Raw genomic sequence first — 20372 nt, 5'->3', positions numbered from 1 at the left:
AATGATTCTTGAACTCTGGCAGGCTCAGTGCTATGACCATTTACCTGGGGAGCCTGTTCCAGTGTCCGTCCACCCTCTCAGTGAAGAAGCTTCTCTTACCAGCCCGAATGGCACGAAGCCCAGATGTATCTTCATGCCATTCCCTCTGGTCCTATCACTCTTCAGCATGGAGAAGAGATCAGCATCTGAAGCAAGTGTAAGAAAGTCTCATGGGAGTTGTGCCTTTCTTCAGCAGGTTTTCTCTCTCTTAGAATTATAGAATCATTAAAGTTGGAAAAGCCCCCCAAGATCACCTGGTTCAACCATCCCCCTACCACCAATATCACCCACTAAACCGTGTCCCTAAGCATGACATCCAACCTTTCCTTGAACACCCCAAGGGACGGTGACGCCACCACCTCCCTGGGCAACCCATTCCAATGCCTGACTTCTCTTTCTGAGAAGAAATGTCTCCTAATTTCCAACCTAAATCTTCCCTGGCGCAACTTGAGACTATTCCCTCTAGTCCTAGTTCTCACTAGTTATCTGTGAGAAGAGGCTGAACCCCAGCTTCCTACACCTTCCTTTCAGGTAGTTGTAGAGAGCAATAAGGTGTCCCCTGAGCCTCCTCTTCTCCAGACTAAATAACGCCAGTTCCCTCAGCTGCTCCTCGTAGGACTTGTGTTCCAACAACTCTTCCAACAATGACGCTCCTTCCTCAGGATGTCCTCTATATCTCTGCATTCACTGGAAATTTTCCTTCTATTTTGAGATATATCCAATAGTGGAGTTAAATTCAAATTTAATCTGGTGGTCATAAGTTTGCTTTCTAGTGATCAATTAACAGTCATAAATTAAGCTCTAATAATTTAATGTATTTCTTGAACACACTGGACTTCATTACACTTCCAGAGATAAATATGTATTATGGTTTTGTTTCTAGAATTTTTCTTCTGCTTCTCAACAATCATAAACTTTCATTTACAGGTTTTCTTAAAATGTTATGCATTAGCTAATGGCTTGTTAGTAGAGAGTATTTAAACAGAAGCACAGGGAGAAAAACTTAGCATGTGAAAAGAAGTTAAATACCATTAAATTACTATGATCAGATTCTTCTGCTAACAAGATTGTTTGCACAACCTTTCAACCTCTTTTTTTTTTTTTTTTTTTTAAAGTTATTCTGTATTTCTGGCAAGATGAAGAGTTAGGATGTTTCTCTTTACAGGTGTAAGAACCAGGCAAATTTTTTTGGCAGATCGCTTATATTCAGGAGCTGGCTTGTTTGTGAAATGTTCTAAACCACAAGTGAGACTCTTTCAGATGGGTTGTCTGTAAAACTCTTCCCAGGGCCCTTGTAAATAACGTGTTTTTTTTTTTTTTTTTTCTGATAATTTTATACTTGCTTCAACTACAAGAAAATGAGAGTTGTAATCATTTTAAAAATATACACAAACCGACTGGAAAAATGAGAGGCAATGCATGGGTGCTGGAAGCACCATGAATGTTCAGATCCCAGTGGGACTGCAGTGCCTGAATGTGAGAGAGCATCAGAATTCAGCAGAGAGAATAAGGTAACATCACAGAAGTATGGTGTAGACAAACATCTTAAAAATTTTTATGGCTAATAGGGGGAAGCTATTATAGGTATACATTTAGATCACTATTAAGCTTTTCAAGCACAGATACTAACACAATCTTATCTTCCCTTTGAATGGGATCAGGATGCAGCTCTGAATTTGCAACCAAAGATCGTAATAGTAAAAAAGGAAGTACTTTTTAAATAGAAAACACTCTGTAAAATAAAACTCTATTGTTTTATTTATTTCTTTTATTTATTTCTTTTATTTCTTTTTTTTTTTAATTTCTTTTTAGAAATACTCTTCACAGTTTTGTTTTTGTTTTGTTTTGTTTTTATATATATTTGGACACTAAATAAATTATGGATTTAACTTTAAATTTATCTGAATAAAATCTTTTGGGATTGAGTACTACAGTGTAATGAAAAACAGTTTGCTAACATTCTGCATATGTGGTTAATGGAACTTTGTATCCACTCCTAATAGGAAAACGGTATTAAAATATGATTTACATTGTAAATTATTTTAAACAATTGATGGCTTAAATACTCTAACTTCTGGTTTGTTTGTTTTTTTGTTTTCTTGTCTTATCTTGTCTGCAATAAAACTTGGACAATAAATATAAAAATTCCATTGCAGACTATTTTCTTTGACCTCAGGATTTGGTAAACTCAATATCTAGGGAAAAAATGATGTTAATAGTCACAGAATGTTAGGAATCACAGAATGTTAGAGACTGGAAGGGACCTTGAAAGATCATCTAGTCCAATCCCCAATATTCACCATTCTACTTTAGTTATATAATATTAGAGAATTTGTCATTGTCTATTTGATGGTATAAAAAGAGGAATTGATAAACATGTATCAGCTAATCCTATATTTTTACAGACCCATATATGACCTGTTACCTTTTTGAAGAGCACCTCTGAAAGCAGATGGAGTTGCATGCAGAGCAGAGTTTGATTGTGTCTTTATATAACTTCTGCTGCACAGTGGAGCTATGGATTTTGTGCAGAAAAAAACTAAAAACATTAAAGAGATACTTAAACACATCCACTGAGGTCAGTCTCCCACTTTCAAGAGATTTATTATTTTAGAGGTAGTATGAAAAAAGATAGGATAGTTCTCTCCACCCCCTCCCCCCCCCCCGCCCCCCCCACCCCTTTTTTTAAGTGAATTAGAGCTGTAAATCTTAAATTACCCAAAGAGAGGGCTTTACATGTTAATTGTAAGGCACATTTAATTACTGTAAAAATATTCTATCCAAATCAGCAGAGATATATAAATGAATAAGACACATACAAGAGTCCTTGCTACTAGGATGCTGGGACTGCTGGTAAAGGAACAGAGTTGCTAGCTCATCTTAGCAGCAGCAGTACCAGGAACTCTTTTGAGGCTCTTAAAAGCTGTAGATGAGGCACAGGAGGTAGCAGCCTCTGGAAGAAGTGGAGTTTAAGAGTCAGCAAGGTAGTTTCTGAATGGTTTAAAATTACATATTCACCGTTACCAAAAGTCTCCAGCCATCTCCTATGTTGCTGTAAAGGGAGTAGAGTTTCTCCTTTTTTCTCATTGGAGAGAAGGGAAAATATAGAGCTAACAAAATCTTTTACAGTTTATGGTTCCTCTCCATTGAGAAACACCTACCTCAATTTTAGGTAACTGACTGTCTTCTGGCGTTCATGGTCTTCTAGACACTATAGACACTAGCTATCACTACAGTCTGGAGACAACAGAAGGCAGGAGAACAGAATGGACGCACTTGAACTAGCCAAGTGACTGTGTACAATTAGCGGAGAGTTACATAAAATAAATAAATAAATAAATAAATAAACAGGAGAAGATGAGTTCTAACTGTGAAGAGGATGGGACAATGGGATCTATCAGTAGGAACTTGGTGAGGTCATTACATTAGTTTGCTTATCGTAGCATTGTAAATAGTCAAGAATTAAACATGGCATATCTAGCATCAGTGTCTTCTCTTGAAAGACATCAATGTGACTCTTGCCATGATATTTCTGCAAATTTTGTTCCTAACTATTTAACTATTTATCTGACAGTTCCAGATGTTGAACCTCCTTCAAAGTGTCCTACAAGATCTTGCAGTTTCCTCCTATTTTCTGACCTGCTCATTGAATCATCTCAGTACTAAAGTGTTTACCTGGTGTGAGCTGAAAGACTGAAATCACAATTTAACACATTGACAAAAGATTTTCAGCTGAGAGGTATGTGAGTAGCAGGGTGGATGTTAAGGTGCTATTTTGTGATCTTTTTGTGAATATTTTTGTAAATACCTGAATATCACCAGCATGGTGATTCGGTCAAATCCAGAGCGACAGGATGCCAGGTACTCCTTCATTCATAGAAACACCCCATCACTCACTCAGTTTGTCTGAAAGTAGTTGCCTTTAATAAGTGAAATACCAAAAATGTGTCTGGATCATTTAATCAGTCTTCCATGTCAGAACCTCACATAGCAGAAAACAATATACCTCCAACAGATCACAAATTTTCTACCTTTTTTTTTTTTTTTTTTTCTTACTCCAGGGAAACCTGTTTGACCAATCCACTCCGGGGAAAAATCATACTGCTTGTTGTTACATATATATTGTTGTTATATATATGTATATATATATATATATATTTTTTTTTTTTTAAGAAAGAAATGTGTGTTCTTGTCCAAAATGCTGACCTTGTGAATTAGCACATTTCCTGTGGATTCTTGTCTTACATCAAAAATTTCTCAGCCAACTACTTGAACCTGCTTTTGCCTTTTAAAGGTACAATTTTACATCCATTTTCTCCTCTAGTTACAATTGTTGTTTAACTTTTCTAACTGTTCTCAACTGCTTGCTGACACTTTGTCCTGCAGTTTACTGCTTAATTTGAGTTGTCATGCTATAAAGGGAAATAAGTATTTTTGCCTATGCTATTATTTATTTGTTTATTTATTTATTTATTTATTTATATAGTAGCAGGTGGTTGTCTGACTGGTTTATTTCAGTGTGCTTGCATGTTGAATGATGCAGTAAATCACAAACAGGGATGAGTAGAGAGGGATAAATGTTCTTAAATTTTTCCAGTTCGCCAGTGAAAATGTATGTTAATGGACCTTGGATAAAAACAATTATCAAAAGGTCAGTAGGAAAGAAATAGCTTTAATGAGAATAATCCAAAATGAGAATCAACATTTTATTAGGCAGGGTAGATGTTGGCAAGGATGGAGCTCTAGAAGTAAGAGCTGAGATGCTCTCTCAGACGGTGTCCCCCTTCAAAAACTCTGATGAGAAACAGGTATTTGCATACACAAGAAAAGTAACACTTAAAATCTGAATGAGAACTCTCTATCTGCAAATGAATAGATTTTCTCCAGAGATGAAAAGAGATCTCATTCAAATCAGGAAGTACCCTAACACAATGTACATTTTTCAAAAATTTATTCTTTTAAAAATTATCTCCATTTTTATGCATTTGCAACAGTACCTTAGCTTTACATCAAATTTAAATTACTATGTCAGAGCTCAAACATGATATGAAATTTATGAGCTTTCATACAACTCCCACCTCTCATCATTTTTCTGAAGACTGAGCAGTACTTACAATGTCATATTGTAAGATTTTTAAGGACATAGAAGTGTAATAGATGATATGAAAGTGACTGGCGTGTAACAACATTAATGCCTTAATAAATATATATATATTAGAAATGACATAAGTGGATTATATATAAGGATATAAGCTGCATAAGTGGAATAAAAAATGTGTTAATCTATTTCTTTTGGAAAAACATCACACCAACATTCAATATTCCTCCCTTATGAATGAAACATGTAAGGCAGGAGCCTTCTATCCTTGAGTACTGCACATGATCTAGGGAAAAAAATGTATTTTTAATTATATGATTTAACATTTATATAGTATTTTTCATTTTCTACCAGAAAGCTTTTACAACTGGTATAAAAAAAAAAAGAAAAGTTTCAATGTTGTTGTCATGAACACTTAGTACTTTGATTATGATTCTGCCATTGGACAGCTAGGGAAAAATCATTTCTTGGATTATTGCTTTTATAACCCCATGAAAATTGATAAATGATAACCCTCAATTTTGTGACCTGATAAATATATAGTGACATAAGAAGAAGTTTCATATTTAGTTCTTTGTTTATTTCATTCAAATAACTTCCTCCATGAAATTTCAACAACCTTAAATTCCTTTAAAGAATTGAGCTGGGAAAGGAAGTGAAAGGTATCAGCTGAAACTTCAACCAGTATTCTGAAAGGAAAAACATTATCATCTTGAACACAATTTTTATGTGTTTAAGTACCATCAGTGAGCAAGAATTCACATTTGAGTTTAAGCCCAAAGACAGAATCTCTAACATTGCAGGTTTCTCCACCTCTGTGGGTTATTATTTTTTTATACTGAGATCATTTTTAGGAAAATACTTTATCTACATCACTCATGGCTAAGATGTTATATGATCACATACTTTGCTTTCTGAAGGACTGCTCCCTTTATTCAGTAAATAGGTACTTGTTCATGTTATGTTTTAAAATTTTGCTTCATACTCATAATGCAAACTTTGACCAAGATTTATATATCAAGTTGATCAGTCATGGCTTATCAATCCATTTGTTAAAGACTAACTCATAAACTTACACATAGCTATTCTGTAACACTGACCCATCACTAGAGATATTAATATATATATGTATCTCCAAAATTAATAGTAATATTATATGCTTGATGAAAGAAAACATTAATTTAATATGTGGTTAAAGTACCTCATCTGACCACTGAAGATATGAAGAAAGCTCTCCTTACTCTCATCTGCCAATATGAAAAGTGGCTTGGAGATTAACCAGCTTCAGTTTACACAGAACTATGGTGTAACAGCTAGAAAGGATCCTGAACTATCAGACTTTATAAACCTTAGATGGAACAACGCTGAGGCAACACCACATGCTCTGTACTTAGGAAGAGAGGACAAGGACCTGTTGTGTGTCTACATACCTAGCCAGGCTTCCTTGCACCTGAGATTTTCATTGTCAATAGGAAAAATCTGTATTGATTACTGTTTTCACAAATTATGTTTAAACACATATCTTCAAAAGACAATATATAGATTCATTTTTTAAACTCCTCTTTCAGTGTGGTGATAAAACTCTTACCTTTTAGAATATTGCTCTTGAGCTCTTACAGCTATTATTAATAAAATCCTTCTTGCTAGGTCAGTCAAAGGAACTTTAAAGAATAAATACTGCATCAACTTGTCCATGCTGAAGAAAGACATTGTCTTGACATGAACAGTTTTACCACTTGATTTAAAATAGTTCTGTTAAATTGTTTTAAATGTTATTGTACTTCTATTCTTTTTCATTTGTCATCCTCAAAGGTTATAAAGTATCTGTTATCTGAGTTATTGGAATTTACTTATAGACCTTATATGTTTGTATGGACTTTGAGGTATTGACTCTTTAATCACAAGTCCCACAGTAGTTTTTGCATTTTTTTTTAATTGCCTGTGAAGAGGTTTTCCTTTTATTATATTTCAATATTTCATATCAGTATCTAAATCGATTATAGGTTACTATAAACAGGTATATTTCCCTAAGCATAGTATTGAATGTAAAATATACATTACATTACTCGTACCTTTACAGAAAATTAAAGAACTGGTGTCTGAAACACATTTGTCCAAACATGAGCTTGTAAAGGCATAAATGTACCTGTTACTTTTTAAATGCGTCTCTTCTCTCTTTAGAGATTTTTAAAGAAGTTTTTATGTTGGTATTGTATCAGAGCAGAAACAGACATGTTACAATTCTTTTAGATGCTTGTTCATCCCCTCCTACCTATCAAATCCCAACTGTTGATCCCTGCTTTGAGGAATGAGCCAGATAAAGTTTAATTTAATAAGAAATATCCCTAAAGGCTCTTATTCCTAGAAACTCCCACTCCATTCCATTTTTCATACTCAAATCACAAAAGTGTTTCAAATCACCATTCAATTTTAATAGTGTTCCACAGCTGTTATAATTTTCACATTCAAAAAACATCTTAACCATAGTTTTGAGAATCACATTATCCTCATTGTTTTCACCAGATGCATTGACTCATCGTGTCTTATTTCATTACTTACAGAACAGTATAAAAATGTATACACTTAAAATGAAATCAGCAGATGTCGCCAGATATTTAACTGTCAGTTTGTCCTTTGAGAATCAAATTCTGAAAGCTGATTAAATTTTCAATATTCCTGAAATCTCTCATTTGGTTTAGTGTGTGTGTGTCTTTCTGAATATAAGGAAAATCAGTTGCCACAAATGTAACCTACTTACCTGTTATATTTTGCCCCTGTTGTTTTTACTTTTTTCTTTTTTTTTCAACTTTACCAATGTAATCACATTGAAGACAAAGGTAAATACAGAACATTTATTGTAAAAAGATGTCTCTAGACTTACACAGACCAAACGGAATAGAAGTTCTAAACCAGCTCATTAGTGACCTCGATTCTGCTATAAAGTTCACAACGACTTTGTAAAATATACATTTATATTGCGTTATGACATTCATGTCTAGAAAAAGGGATTCGATCAGTTAATATGAAAACTCCCAGAATAGCTTCATTAATCAGATTTTTTTTCTTCTGTAGACCTGAATGTAAACAGTTGAGCAAGTGCGAGTTTGTGAAATGTGTTTATTATGTTATCCTTTTAACCTCATGAACTGTTTAGTATATTTAATGTAGGACTGCATCAATCACTCTCTTCTAGGCAACACTCAGTGTAGAAACTATGCATTCCTGAGAAATCTCATAATAATAGTAAAAATAAAGTGAGAGAAAGTAGTCAGTATGTCAAAAAGTTCTAGACAAAAGGAATTTTACTCTTTTTTAGTATCTCCAGGGAAGGTAAGTCAGTGCTGTCCTACAGTAGGGTCAGGTAGACTGCCACAGCATTGTCTCTGACTTTTTCTTTACTGCTACAAGGACAATGGCCAGTGCACTGAGCCATTGCTTCACAGTTTAGACTGGTTCAACAGTACTGGGAAAGCGTGCCGGGAGTTAGAAGGCAATTACAATACAGGCAGAGTTGGCACAGTTGTACTGTGGCAATAGATAAATGACCTGGACACCATGGTAATGGTGTATTTTTAAAAAACTCGGTTGTGAGAGAGAGAAAGGCGAGTCCTGAGAGATCTTTGCAAGCTCCTAACAAAGTTGTCAGAGAAAGGTAGATACTTCTCTACTATTACCTCTTTTCTGACACTGTGTCTGCTTGGTGACCCAGCCATCAGGGAAAAAAAAGAAAAAAAAAGGAAAAGGAATAGTGTATGCACCTCATCATCACAGTTATGAAGTTTGCTAGGAGGTGGGAGATGAAAGTTTCAAACCTCTCAAGGCTAGAAAAACCTTTAAACCTCCTCCTCTTCCTGTACAGCCTTTAAATTGCTAAGTAACAGTGAATGTTACTGACATTTCAAACATCAATCTGTTTCCCTTCACAAAAGCTCTAGCACTTTAGCACTCGGCAAAACTTTCTTTCTAGCAGGGAGGCATATACTGCATTAAATTTATTTAAGAAGAGGAAGAGTAGATGGACTTGGTTGCTGGATTCTGGGTTTTGGCAGAATTTGGCAGCCCAAATATGTCCCTTCCTTCATCCATGTTGTCTGAGAAAGGACAGAGCAGGCAGACAGAGGAAGATGACTGAGTACAGAGATGTCTTGTACTCTGTGATATAAGAGAGATCACATCTGGGTCTATTTTTGTTTTTATTTTTATTTTTCTTGGTACATTAAAGTTGGACTAGATGATCTTAGAGTCTTTTCCAACCTGAATTATTCTATGATTCTATGATTTAGTATGAAAGCAGTTGGTGTTCTTCTATAGATAACATATGGAGAAACATTCTTGAACCTATAATAGGCTGTTTTTTTCAATGTATACTATTAAATAGCAGCACAATGTTTGTACAATCAAAACTTCAGCTGCCTCTAGATTCTCCAAAAGCCAAGAAGAGCTGCCAGAAAACTGCTGTCATCCCCAAGTTAGCCCTCTGCATTTGTGATGGCTCGCTAGAATCTAAAACAACGTGAAGACGCTTCTTAATTTCCAGTAGAGGCCACAAGTGTCATTCTCAGAGAACCAGAAAGACTGGTTGAAAACCAAAAGTTTGTGATGAGATGGTGGTCTGACAACTGCAATCTAATCAGGATTTAGTAGCTTTTTCCAAGCCGATGGAAATGCATGACCTGTAACTGTGCTTGTGAGTTACTCTGCACCCTCACTGGAATCACTACTGACATGGTTGCACTGTTATTCCAATTTTTTCACAATTTATGTTTTTAAATTAATTATGTAGGAATGCAAGATATATTAGGATAATTTGAGACTAAGACATCCCTCAAAGTCTGTTTCTCTTTAGAGTTAACATACCATGAACTGCAATGAACCAGCTCGTGAGCTTCATCTTTCACCCCCATTCACCTGGAAGATGCTTTGAAAAGTGATTCATTAGACTGGCTGCAAAGGGCAAACCTCAGAGTAATTTTACTTATGAACTCTGTTCTTGTTTATTGTACACCAAGTAGCAACAGGCAAACTCAATTTATTTTATCAACTTATTCATACACCATAGCTGTGCAAATGAGATGTTAATCTCAGTATGAAAAGCACTTTGGCCTGTTTAGCCAAGCCAGAAAGGAGATGGATGAAGACAAGAAAAAGGAATAAGAAATAAAAGTCAAAATGGGAAGTGTGAAAGAGGACAGAATTTTAATGAATGAGTAGATATGTGGTGTATATATTGCATAAAAACAGTGGGTATTTGGTACCTTATGGTAAAGGATTATATGCACTTATTTTGGGAAAATTTGAAGTAGGAAAGCTTGTTTATTAAATCAAACAGTCTCTAAAATGTTTCTGAGCCAGATAAGACCATCAGAAGAAGCACCCAGAACTGAAACAAAGTCCCAGTCTTTTACCAGATGATCAGCTGTAATTTCTCTCTCAAGGAAAAAAATACGTAAAGAGAGACAAACATAGGCTAATTTTTCATCTTTACTCTGCCTACATTCAGCACAGGGGGAAATCCTGAGCTACACATTATATTTAAACATGATACACATTCACACCTATCCATCATAGGATGGGTCTGCCTCAGATGTATTTGTGTAACCCCCTTTTTAAACACATTTACATTTGTGGTCAGAATCTCACAAAAAATGTATCCTACAATTTAATTATGTGCATTGTGAAAACATATTGCTTTTAAAGCTTCTACTTGATCATTTATGTGCCCTGAGAAACAATTATATCTTCTGTGTGTCCCTATAATTTTTCTGCTTACGACTATATACCTCTGCAGTCTTCCACAGTCCATTGATTTCCCGGTGTGTATGTACATATGTGTATATGTATAGACTCCAATGCTTATAAAAGCTGTTTACAGTATCTGCAAATCTCTGCTTTTGAAAATTGTTTTAATTTTTTGAGTTTGCAGTGAATGTCTCATTCTCTATTGTTTTCAATTATATGTAAACACTACTTATGAATCATAGTATTTGCTTGAAGGAAGTAAAGAGTGGTGTGAAGCATATGGAAAAATCTCACTGTGGACATATACTTTTTATTTAAAATTTGCAGCATGGTTTCCCTAACTTGATTTGTACCAATGATTATATAATGGTTGGCCATTAAGAAGATACCACACATCAACACAAGCATATAAATGTGCACTTATTTACCTCTCAGCATCCTGGCCTGCATAAGAAGCAGTGTGGCCAGCAGGTCTAGGGAAGTGATTGTACCCCTGTACTCGGCTCTGGTGAGGCCGCACCTCGAGTACTGTGTTCGGTTTTGGGCCCCTCGCTACAGGAAGGACATGGACGTGCTCGAGCGAGTCCAGAGAAGGGCGACCAAGCTGGTGAGGGGTCTGGAGAACAAGTCTTATGAGGAGCGGCTGAGGGAGCTGGGATTGTTCAGCCTAGAGAAGAGGAGGCTCAGGGGCGACCTTATCACTCTCTACAGTTACCTTAAAGGAGGCTGTAGAGAGGTGGGGGTTGGTCTGTTCTCCTACGTGCCTGGTGACAGGACGAGGGGGAATGGGCGAAAGTTGCGACAGGGGAGTTTTAGGTTGGATGTTAGGAAGTACTTCTTTACCAAAAGGGTTATTAAGCACTGGAACGGGCTGCCCAGGGAGGTGGTGGAGTCACCATCCCTGGAGGTCTTTAAAAGACGTTTAGATGTAGAGCTTAGCGATATGGTTTAGTGGAGTACTTAGTGTTAGGTCGGAGGTTGGACTCGATGATCTTGAGGTCTCTTCCAACCTAGAAATCTGTGATACTGTGATACTGTGATACTGTGATACTGTGATATAAATGTGCACTTATTTACCTCTCGGTCCACAAAAGCAGGGGAGATAACAACAGTATGCCCAAAGTTTGCAGTAGGCCTTTCTGTATTGACTGTTTTTAATTTTTACAAATACCAATTGATGCTGAGCTATTATATTTTACTAGACGCTAAATAAAGCACAAAAAAATCCACTAGATGGCATTTGTTAGCTGTAAATGAATTAAATCAGATGTTTTAAAGGAGGACTAAATGAAAAGTATTTTACCTACGAACAGCTGTAATATGGATGGTTTCAACTGAACAATACTGTGATTTTAAAAGTTAGAATTAAAGCCAAATGTTAATCCAGAACATCAGAGACACAAAGGTGAAAACAGTCTTGGGGAAGAGATAAGCACAGCCAGTCCAAAGGCAGAACTCTCAGTAAGAAAAGAAAACAAACAAACAAACAAACAACAACAACAACAACAAAAAACTAAATCTGACTGATAGGTCAACAGTGCTTCTCAAAGCTTGTCAGAGCTGCCTTATTTTCCCAGCACAAAAGGCACATTCCAGCATTTCCAAGAGGCTTAAAACTCTGTCCTTGTCCCCTGTAGCTCTCCATTTCACTGGGATCCCAACCCACCCTGTAAGGTCTCTCAGCCTACTCCCTCCATCAAGCAGCATCACCTGAGGTCCAGAGATCCTCTTCTCATTGCTGAAGTTCTGTGGGCTTCACCAGCCATCACCCAAGAACCTGCAGCACATGAAGCAGAGCTATGAAGTTTTCTTGCACATGCATGGGTATACTCACTTCCAGTTGTGTCTAGAGTTCCTATTGTTTATGCATTTTGTGCATATTCCTGAATATGTTATTGCTGGTTTGGGAATAAATAAATAAATAAGTCTCAAAGGCTTGTAGTGCTCTAGCAGATAAGCTTTAACTCATTTGTAGAATTGCCACTGATTCTTTCAGCCTCCTTGGACAAAGAAATCTTTTCAAGACCTCTTCCAGGATCTCTGCAGCTAACATCAACAGGTTTACCTCTTAGATGCATGACCAGAAGCAAGCATGGAAAAGGATAAATTGAGACCTGTTAACACTTCACATCTCAAAGAGTAGTTATATTTCTACTGAAAAATTATGGCTGGTGCAATTATAACTACAGTGCATGACATATCTGGTCAGCACAGTCTGTGATTTGCAGATTGGCTGCTACTGGAAATATTTTTTTACTAATTAAAAGAGGTGGCCAGGCTGCCTGAACTGCTACTGCACTAAAACAGGTCCCAGAAAAAGATACAGTGCTTCAGACTGCAGCACAATGTCCTGGCCACCTTCTTGTGCATCACAAAACCTGCCAGATCCTTCCAAGCATGGCCCTGAAGTGCCCAGAGATGGATAGCAATAAGGGGGGAATAGAGTAGCACAGTGTCTGTAGACTATACTTTGAGGGCATTCCCATAAACAGTGCTGTGCTGTGCCTGGGAGAGATGTGTTTCAAAAGATTGCCTGCGGTGAAGAAAAGAGCTGAGGGCATTCCCCTCTTCCATGTCTGAGAAGGCTCTGCCAGCTTTGGGTCACTTCAAAAAAAAAAAGTTGGAAAATCCCTCAGAGGATGCTTTTCATCAGCAATTCTGCTGAGAAATCTCTTCACCATGCAGGAGGTATCGCCTTCCCTTGGGAGCTGCTTTGATGCTGAGGTTCTCGTGCTTGCCTCAGCCTGAGTTATCCTGGATGTATACTGCAGCCATGCCCAGAGGTTCACTCTGCTCATCTGAAGCCCAGATTGCTGACCTGTGATCCAGGCCAGGCCTTATCATGTTCCCCCACAGCCCTGTCCAGCCATTCCAGGCCTGGTTCCCCTCAACCCAGACCTGGTTACCCTCATCAGAACTGATCCTGACCCCCATCTGTAGGTGGACATTCCATCCTGGCCTCTGTTGAATTGCTCTGTGCAAGGAGGGCACTATAAACTAACTAATGAAGAGATCACAAAATACATGTTTTTTTCTCTACAAAAACATCTGAAAGCATTCATCACAAACCTCAATTGCAATCTAAAAAAAAAAAAAAAAAAAAAAAAGGCTTAATAAAGTTTCTGTAGAGGTTTATAGAAGTTCTATTTTGCCCCTTTTCCTGGCCTTGCAGTTCAGTGCCTCCCCACAGAAGAGCTTCACCCTCCTGACAGTTGGGGTGCATTGAAGGAGTCCCATGACTGCAGTGCATTTGGGGGTGAGGACTGATCAGATGTGTGATGTAGGGCACTGGAGGGCATTTCCAAATTTTCATGTCTTGTTTTGTTTTGTTTTCAGCCCAAGGATTTTCAGCTGTCAGGTGTTCTCTCCTTCCAACAAAAATAAAAGATTAAATTATCTGCAGAAGGCAGGCACATTCCAAAAAATTTCCTTCTGAAGAAAACTCAATATCCTGTTGGAAAAATAGTTTTGGTGAAAAATAACCAGCAAGAATGTTGTGCAGTTTTATCCCAGGGACAACCATTTCTTTTTAAACCTTACCCATGTTTGGAAAACCACAACCTGTAATTGTTCAATGTAAGAGAAGGAAAAAAAATGGAAATCTATTTCAAATGTGCACTGAAGGGAGTGTGTCAAATGTTAACACATAATAATTTATCAAGCATCTGTTTGTTTAATTAGGGAGACTGAGACACAATTATGCAGTCCATGTAGTTAGCATTCCAGTTGATCTCCTTTGGGCATTTTGCCAATCATTTAGAGGAACCAAAAAAAGTATGTGTATATCAACAGCTTATAACATTAGTACTGATATATTATTTAAGATGGAAATTACATTCAAAGCATGCTGCAAAATGCTCAATTGTGTTTAAATTATCGCATCCTGCTATTGTATTTATAAGAGAGACCTTATATGTGATTTTCATTAATATAGCTTATTTTCACACTGAAGATAGGTAAACAGCTACACATTTTTGATACTGAGACTATTTAATATTTAATATTCTTTCATGAACATCATATTGTATAGTCCAACACCTGTGTTGCAAAGGTTTTGCCATGAAAGAAGTACTGCATACCTGTCATATAAATGCAAAAGAAACAACAATATGATAGCTAAAATATCCATATCACTGGAAATGTAATGTTAATTTTTAGTTATTTATTATTGTGTTATTGAATTTTGTTTACATAATTTAGAACTGAAGTAAACAGGTACCGTAATTTCAAATGTAAATCCTGTTAATACTTCCAAATTAATTTTGTGATTTTTTTTTTTACTGCAAATGCAAAATAAATTTACCAGAACTAAAAGCTATCAGGAAAAGTTCATGATGAATTAAAATTTCCCATAATGAAAGGTTAATACAAGATCTGCATAACAGTAATATCAGCAAAACCAATTTTAATTGAGATTTTATCATAATGCATACATACACATATAAATTAAATACGAAGAAATACTTATTTGTCCACTATTTGCAAATACTAATAATATAATGGAGAAGAGGCACCTGATTCACACAGTCAGTGGGAATGCAAATAATTGTTTACAAATGCGTGCTCATTGCCCAGATAACATTACCTAGCTATATTTTACCAAGAGAAATATGGTAACTGAAGGGTTAAAATGATATTTTAACATCTTGATACAACTAAAGGCATAGACGAGGCAATTATGCCTATAATTTGTGCACATAGTCGTAGTACTGATATTTTCACATTCAAGTTTTTGAATTTCAAACGATCTGAAAATGAATCCCACTGCTGCCTTCACAGAAGGAACCTACAGACTGCAAAGCATGCATGAAATGTCCCCAAAGCCATTTGTTCATCCTTATAGCTTCTTGAAAAAAAACATCATTCATAGTTCTCTAGTGTCATCTGGTGGCCAACCTGAAATCGAACTTTATTTTTCAATTTTTTTTTTTTTTTTTTTGCCTGTCTTACTAAAAACTGGCTGATGAGAGTTGTGTTCTTGCAGTCAGTTTCACCCAAAGACAGAAATCCAACTCCATGCGTTTTTCAGTTCACTTCCTTTTTCACTCAGATTATTTTTTGGTTCTGTCCTACTCTTCAATTTGATCACCCACCTCTTTAGTTCCCCCTGATAAAGTACAGATTCTAACTGAAGTCAGTAGAGGAAAACAATGATCCTTCGGTAGCTCACTGAAATCTGTGAGCTCCCATCAGTAAGGGAAGACTGCTTTGAGTTATGTGGGACTTAACCCACAAATGAGCAATTCTCTTGTTTGTCTTACTTTCTGAGCTGCACTTAAGACTCCTTATTTAAGAAAAATAAAACCATTGGGTTGTGACAATGAAGAGAGCAACCGAGATTTGAGCTCCATGAGAAGCAAGAGAGATTTTAAATATGATCTAGATTTAATTCCTGACATCTGTGCTATTTATTCTTCTTTCCCATAACTACTCCTACTGCTAAACTACTATTTGTTGACTCTTGGGAATGAGTAAGTTCAGAGATGAACATGATTAAGATATAAAAGGGATGACTGAAAGCTAGCACATGCCTGTGACATCTGTTCTTACTGGAGGAGGTGGAGACACTGAAGGGCAAAAGTCAAGTTTCTCCTTTGCTCCATTGAGGAGTGGGAGAGCCAAGAATAAATAATGGTTCATTCTTATTCATGGGAATGCAAAACAGAAACAAAGGTAAAATGAGCCAGAAGCCAGAAAGGCCAGCTATACTTGTAAACTCTATGTGTGGAATGTTTCAGTCGAAAATTATTTCTTCATTTAATGGTGAAAACATTCACGATTTTACACTTATATATACATTTAATATCAGCTAGCTATAGTTTCTTAATTTCAGAAGAATATCTGATGAAGCCAGTTAAAAAAAAAAAAAAAAAAAAAAAAAAAAAGCTGTATTAAGACTTCATGCATTAAATTTGCTTTTCTCCTGAACCTACAGTATATTCATCATAAATCACTGAAGACTGTAGAAAGATAAATAAATGTCACTAAATTGGATGAGTATTTTTTTTATTTATTTTATTTTTTTTTTCCCCACACAGAGAACAGTAACTCCCATAGCAGACACTCCTCTCTGATTTCTCCACACAAATTGTGTTTGTTGGACAATAACAAGCCAGGCTTTTATAAAGATCTATGATTTGTATTCCATCCTTCAGGGAACACCAGTACCATCAATGTATGTCTATAAATCTTGTTTATTTTAGTTTCTCAAATAATCTACTATAAAACTGCCCAGTAAATATCCAAAATGCATCAAGAAGATCATTTAACAAATCCTGAGCTTTTTCTATTACAGTGTTCTATTAAAAGAGGAACTATACAATAGTTTTTTTTCATACAAATTATTATTATGCAACCATGAAGCCCTAAAAGTATAGAAGTTCAGTTTTGTCCCAAACAGGACAAGGAGACAAAATCTTAGGATTTTTCATAAAAATAAATATTTCAAAATATGTAATTTTCAATTATAATTGAAATAATGAAGTCAAGGGAAATCATTTCATTCTCATATGAATGCTTAAATAAATACACAAAGGGCATTTTTAGAACAGCTATGAATTTTATTGGGCCAACATTTTCTACCTACATCTTCTGGCATAAACATTTTTTTGAGTGCTATACAATTATTTTCCAATCCTGTTTCTCTTTAAAGATTATAAGATACTAAACTACTCTGCCTAAAGTTTTACATTTAACCTTGTTATTGACCACATATGTTGTGAACATTTCCACCTGAGAGTGGGGATATTTAGAAAATGATACTAAATATGCAAAACTATTAACAAACCCACAAAAATCTCACTAGTTAATGCTACAACATGAGGCAAACACTTGAAAACAACGGAAAAGTAGTCTTGTTTTTCTTTTGCCTTTTCACTCTGCACCTGTTTTTTGCATGACCATGTATAACTTACATCAGAAAGAGCCTTGTTTATCTCCCTTCAGAGCCCACATCTCTCTAAAGAGTTCCTATAGCCCTTACAATCACACTTTCTTAGGAAGTAACCCTAAATGCATTCAACCTTGTACTATTCCTATAGAGTGAGACTGTGAAATTTTTTTCTATTTTATACATGAGCAAGTGAAGCAGAGGTGATCCGGTGTTCCCAAGCCAACACTATGCTCAGATTTCCCAAGCTGACAAACCAATCATCATGTATACAAAAATAACAAAATCCCCCACTTGTGCTGAATGGATCCAGGGGGATCTGCATGCTTTTCCAGTGAAAGGGGAATATCTACAGTGACTATCTTTTCTGCATTATTTTGACAGCCTCGCCTCGCCTCGCCTCGCCTCCCCTTCCCTTCCCTTCCCTTCCCTTCCCTTCCCTTCCTTCCCTTCCCTTCCCTTCCCTTCCCTTCCCTTCCCTTCCCTTCCTTCCCTTCCCTTCCCTTCCCTTCCCTTCCCTTCCCTTCCCTTCCCTTCCCTTCCCTTCCCTTCCCTTCCCTTCCCTTCCCTTCCCTTCCTTCCCTTCCCTTCCCTTCCCTTCCTTCCCTTCCCTTCCCTTCCCTTCCCTTCCCTTCCCTTCCCTTCCCCTCCCTTCCCTTCCCTTCCCTTCCCTTCCAAGATTAGTTTCATACTATACTCTTTCTATACCTACAGTAGGCTTTGACGACAATATTGCTGGTTCAATAAAGTGGGATTCAAACCAAGAAAGAAATATTTACCTGATAACACAAAAATTATACTCGTATGAGTTTTCTTTTCATTACTGGCACATTGTTTTTAAAAATGAAGGGACATTTATATGAGCATGGTCTAGAAGCAGTCATCTCACCTTAGATCATGCAGCAGTGCAGCAGTACTCATGACATGATCATGGAAAGTCCCTTGATGTTTTTACAAGACTTCATTTGTTAAGCCAAGTGTCCTGGACAAATGCCATTACATCTGGGTCTATAATGAGAATAGTTTTTCTGCTGATACTCAAGTGATTCCAAGAATAAATTTTCATTTAATTATGTTTATGATCATTGCATGTTCAATTAATCCAAACATCAAGCAGATGAGTTTCTGCTCAATTAAATTCAACATCTAACCTGAATATTTCCTATTTTTGAACAAAACTTATTTGTAAAGTTTTAAGTAAAAAACATTTTCAAATAAAATATTCCAATTTTGATTAATAAACTCTAAAACACTGTTATTATTTTCACAATTCAGATAGCTCTTCAGTCATTTAACTTTCACAGACTTATTACTATTGCAAAAGTCTTTTCTTCCAAGTCCATGAATATGTCACCTTAACGGTGCAGTCAGGTTATCATGCTGACTTTCTAATTTGGCAGTGATTCTCTTTCTAAGATGATGAACACAGCCACAACATTTTACTGAAATATCAGGCAAAATAGAGTACCTGTTCATACTCTTTTCTCCTTCCTTATCAGCCAAACCCAGAAAAAATAAAACATATATCCTACAGAAATCATAACTATTTTTGTAGTATTATTTTTTGACTTTGAAATTATGAAATGTGTAAATTAAAAAGTATAGATTAAATTTATATATATATGTATCTTATCTCTTTCTCATTAACTACATCATTGCAAGCTCAGTTAGGAAATGGAAAAAACAAACAAACATGAACAAAACAAAACAAAACAAAATAAAAAACAGTAGCAGACAATAGTCATAATTTTTAATATTTTCTTTGTTTCTTGTAAGTGTACATGTGTAGCTGTCTTTCTAAAAGCTTTGTTTTCCCTTTAGTCCAACTTCAGATATCTTAGAGTGGGCTAATAGGATACTTTCATTAGTTTTAAGAAGAATTTATTTTCTAAGATCACTATGCAGATCACAGAATCATAGAAGCATAGAATCACAGAACCATGGAATCATGGGTTGGATGGGACCATAAAGACTGACTAGTTCCAACCCCCCCTGCCATGAACCCGCTAGATCAGGTTGCCCAGGGCCCTATTCAACTGGATCTTGAACACCTCCAGGGATGGGGCATTCACAGCTTCTCTGGGCAACCTGTTCCAGTACCTCAAGATCTTTAGATATATCTCCTGTCATTGTTTTCCCATAGACATATACCTACAGTAAACTAAACAAACAAACAACCAACAACAACAACAAAAACAGTTCAGTGAAATACAATTATAAATTATTACAGTAGCTCTAGAGTCAGAGTTGCGGTTAAAAAGATGGTCAGCCTCAGCATAAAAGGCAAGAACATTATTTCAAAAATCAAAAATTACAGGGTATTTATACACAAAGGTATGTTTTAATTTAGCATAATTCACATGAATTATAAGCATATAACTATACCTGAAAGTCAGCAATAAAACACAAATCAGGATATTACAGGTGAACTTAGATCCACCTGCCTAATGATTACTAATAAGCAGCCAATGGGGATTAAAGGATTATACTAACAAGCACAAACCATGCTTTCATTCCCTGTGGAAATATGCCCAAAATAAAACATGCACCAAAACAGAAAGTTTCATCATGTTATGTGAACAATTTTTGAAAACTAATGTACTATAA

At 36.1% G+C, this 20372-nt stretch overlaps 1 long non-coding RNA gene across 1 annotated transcript in view; it reads right to left on the bottom strand.

Annotated features, from left to right (window-relative positions):
- Positions 1–20372, bottom strand: part of LOC308188338 — a 112703-nt gene that overhangs the window by 45711 nt on the left and 46620 nt on the right. The window contains exon 2 of the long non-coding RNA XR_013945417.1: positions 12587–12653. This is a non-coding gene — a long non-coding RNA (uncharacterized lncRNA). The remainder of the gene's footprint in view (positions 1–12586; positions 12654–20372) is intronic.

This window comes from Anser brachyrhynchus, assembly GCF_964034855.1.
Source record: "Anser brachyrhynchus genome assembly, chromosome: 1".
NCBI lineage: Eukaryota > Metazoa > Chordata > Aves > Anseriformes > Anatidae > Anser > Anser brachyrhynchus.
Note: the sequence above shows the minus strand (reverse complement) of the source record. Positions and strands in the feature narration are given on the sequence as shown.